Genomic DNA, 3,934 nt, shown 5'->3' on the forward strand with positions numbered 1-3,934 from the left:
CTCCTGAAACGACGATAGCACAATGAAAATATTGATATTAATAGTATATAAACAGTATTAAAAATAAAGACAAAAAGCATTGCGTCTGAAGCAAAGACAGTACTTATGCTAGTTATAGTGTAATGTCTTGTTTACTTGGGTTGGAGTGAGATACATGCATATTGGCAATACAACTTGTTATACTGGAAGGTCATATTCATTACTTTATTTATTAGTCCATCAACTTCTATTTGGGCAAAATGCAAATAGTAAGGTAGTAATTGTTCTACGTCTCAAAAATGTGATTTATGGTTCCGCTAAGGCTGCTCTCCCCCTGCCTTACTCTACAGTGCCTGATTCATATAAGTATGGCGGATCCCTTGCTTTATGTATGGGTTGTAGGAGCTCTCGGCCGTAAGCCACGGCGCCTTAAGGAGATACAGTGCCGTAATGCATTTGAGCACCTGGTCCCAGGTAGGTGACAGCTTTCAAGGTCTCTCATGGTGTGGTGTGGTGTGTGTGTGCATTCCATATAACGGGATCAAATTGCATAAACTTTATGTCAATATTAAGGCACTTTTCTCAATTATATATTAAAAGGTTTTGTAAAACATGCTAGTTTTTATTCTCGGCTTAATCACATACAAAAAAGACAGTATAGACAAGCACTACACTTTCCATAACCCTTCCCTGTCTATTTACCAGGTGGGCGAGGTCTGGAGGTTCTGGTAGAGACCAAGCAGCAGGCAGACAGGCAGCCGTCAATAGTAAAACATGCAGTATGACCAGGGACACATTTGGTGCTACATTCATCATATTCCTGCCTGAAAAGAGATACATCCTCAACAAAGTGCTACTAGAATACTGTTCTTGACTGCCTTGAAAGGCACTACAAAAAGAGGTTTTTATTTTTTTTTTCTGCATAGGAATAGGCAATGTTCTTCGTTTATAAATGAAAATTATATAGAAAAAAGTACTCCTAGTGAAATATTCATATGTAAATTGTTTAATTACTTAAAATAAATTCATATGTATTGTAAGAAAAATGTGAGATATACTATTAACCCTTTCAGCTGTTTCATATCAGTATTTCATATATTCAGACACGTACATGTAAGCTTCCCTAAAAAAAAAATCCTCTTCGACATGTACTCCAGAGGTGAAGGCGATAGATTAAAATTTTTCGCCTGGTAAACCCTTAGTATTAAAATTTCCATGCTTTTTTTTTTTTTTTTTTTTACCAGTTTCTGGAAAAATATTTTTACCAAATCTGCCTACTTTTCATTTCAGAATCTACAAAACTTCTCTCGTTTATTTTATTGTTAATCTTATTCCCGTTGTTCGTTCATCCACATGGATTTATTTACTTTAGTTCCATTCTGCGGCCAGAAGCGCACATTCCTTTAAACACTGCCAGTGCACAACTCCCACTTCTTTCGTTTGCCTCCACTCGTTTGATTTGGCTGAGGAGTAGAAGGGGGTCAGGCGTGCATGGCGGGAGAGTAGGTAGGTACTGATACTTTCATGCAGATTGCCTGCAACGTTCATCTGCAGCACCTATTTCCGCTGGTCAACCTCGTGTCATGACACGGGAATCTGGAACTCTCTGCAATCTTGTTCAATATATCATGTACATATATTCTCTCTACTCTCAGGATACATGAACAAATGAAGATCTAGTCCCTGTAGGTAAAGCTTCATTATGGACGGAGTCTAGAATACTGAAATTCTTGGGTGTTGATGACGAGCATCTCTCTTGACCTGTCCAGCATGCTGTGTATCAGAACTGATAAAGCCGCAGGAGTGTTATGCAGTCTGTTCCTCACAATGTGCGAGATGGAAATTATGAAATCACTTCCCATCCTCTTGATTATTCAGGTCTGTAAAGCTGCTACCCACCAGGACCTTAAACTTTTAGTCTGCCATTTTTAATGAAAGGGGAAGGGCTCTGTGAAGCCAATTTCAAATAGCTTCATTAGGATGGCATTTTTCCATGTATCATAAGCTTTTCTGAAATCAAATAAAACTGCCAGGAGGCGATGCTTAAAGGCAGATTCCAGTCCCACATGGGTGCAACACGATCTCGTTTCTCCAAAATCATATTGGAATTCTGTCAGCACATTGTATTTCTTCAAGAACCAAGTTAGTTTCAAGTTTACCATTTTCTCAAACAATCTGTAGAGGCACCTTGTTAGAGATATTGGTCTATTGCAGTAGCCATGCCTGGGGTGGGAATGATTTTTTTTTTCCAGCTTTCTGGCACTGTGCTCTTCCTGAATATCCGAATATAAAGATGTACCAAATATTTTAGGCAAGTCTCTGGTAGATGCATTACCATCTTGTAAGATACATCATTTACTGGGGCTGTTTTCGGCAGAGTTTCTCGGAAGAGACTAATTCCCTATAGCTGATAGGTTTTAATGCCTTTCCTCTCCATCTCTGTTCTTAGTCTTTAGACGATAAGAGATGTCGTTCTTTTTCAATTCAAATGCTGAAAAATTGCGGGTGTTAGATTGCTCAGAGGACTCTATGCACACCAACACTCTGCCCATAACTTCACCCATGTTATGACTGTACAAACAAGAATCTCTATAAACCCTGTGTTTATTGCCCAATAAAGAAAAAAATACTGAGGTTTCCTCTGGACCTGCCAGATAATATAGAGGTTATCTTGTAACTTGTATCAGCATCCACTATAGCTAGTGTTCAGGGTGGTAGAACTCATGCTAAGGCCAGAGTGAACTGCCAGTGCAGACGAAGGCAGGAAGTCAGCGTGCCTCGCCTGTGCCCAAGTATCATTGCATAAAGCAACCCTCCCATTTCCTACCCTCGTATCTGGAGCCTCCTCCTGGGGTCAGTATTATGTAGCACTGTCTCCCAGGTAGCTGCCTGTAAAAAAACTCACGTTCACACTTGACAAGCTGAGCACTGAAACCTTGGCTGTGTCCTAAGTGTTTGAGGGTGCTCTGCAAGGCCACTCTGTTCATATTGTAACAGAGCACGAGGTTCCTGGATCAGAAGGCAACCACTCAAACTTATCATAAAAATTAACTGGGAAGGAGCTTGCATTAAGTAGGTAGTTAAAAAAAAATAAAAAAGCACAAGAGATAGCAAGTTTCAAACCAGGAGGACAAATGCATTAGGTTCTGGTGGAGTTGCATCGTCTTCTCGGTCTCGTATTGCTAGTGCTGGTGTACTGAATGCAAGATCATGTGGGTTGATAATGATTACTTGGCGAAGTTAGTCATAAGGAAGTCTTTCCACACTGATCACAGCCTCTCTTTATCTGAGGGATATGAGTGCACAAGCCCATGTGATGAAACCTGCCCTTATGACTACTGACAGTGGTGTTAGGTTAATAGATAGCAAAATCACGGATCTTCAATAGCTGAATTTGAGCTTCCCACACAGTCTTCTCTTGCCTTCAGCATTAGCAAAGACTATGCAAGGACCATTTGCATTTGGCAAGGTTAAGGAGATTTTGTAAATTGTTAAATCAAATCCGACATTTTGCCCACGAAAAGCCGTACCTTATTCAGAATGCATGTGGTTGGACACTATCACTCTAGAACCTGCAGTTAAGCCTGTGTATATTCCGGCATACAGGATCCCGCACAACAGGCATCAGATTCTGGAAAAAAAGTGCAGGTATGCTGCAGCATGGGTAATTCAACTGTCGACTAGTCCTTGGTCAGTGCTGTGCTGCTATTTCCGAGCCTAACATCATGGGTTTCATCCTGAGATTTTTGGCATCAGAACTAGGTGACCCTTCTGTTGCCTTTTCCCATTCCTAATCTTTACTATCTCTTGCAAGACATTGGTAGGTAGAGTAAAATATCGACTCAAGCATAAGATTTCCTTCAGGTCCTCCTTGTAGAGGACAGCCGACCATATAATGCATTCGATACATCTGGGTCGAGTTCCTTGCATCGTCTATGGGTCTTATGATCTCTCT

The 3,934-nt window shown here is 40.5% G+C and overlaps 1 long non-coding RNA gene across 1 annotated transcript; it reads right to left on the reverse strand.

The window, feature by feature from the left end:
• Positions 1 to 585: 585 nt before the first annotated feature.
• On the reverse strand, positions 586 to 3,619 carry LOC119571255. Its single transcript, XR_005228550.1, has 2 exons — positions 3,510 to 3,619; positions 586 to 803 (listed from the first exon to the last, which is right to left on the reverse strand). It is a non-coding gene; the product is annotated as an uncharacterized LOC119571255 (long non-coding RNA).
• Between the last annotated feature and the right edge of the window lie 315 nt (positions 3,620 to 3,934).

The sequence above is a fragment of the Penaeus monodon genome, unplaced genomic scaffold (genome assembly GCF_015228065.2).
Source record: "Penaeus monodon isolate SGIC_2016 unplaced genomic scaffold, NSTDA_Pmon_1 PmonScaffold_5656, whole genome shotgun sequence".
Lineage (NCBI taxonomy): Eukaryota > Metazoa > Arthropoda > Malacostraca > Decapoda > Penaeidae > Penaeus > Penaeus monodon.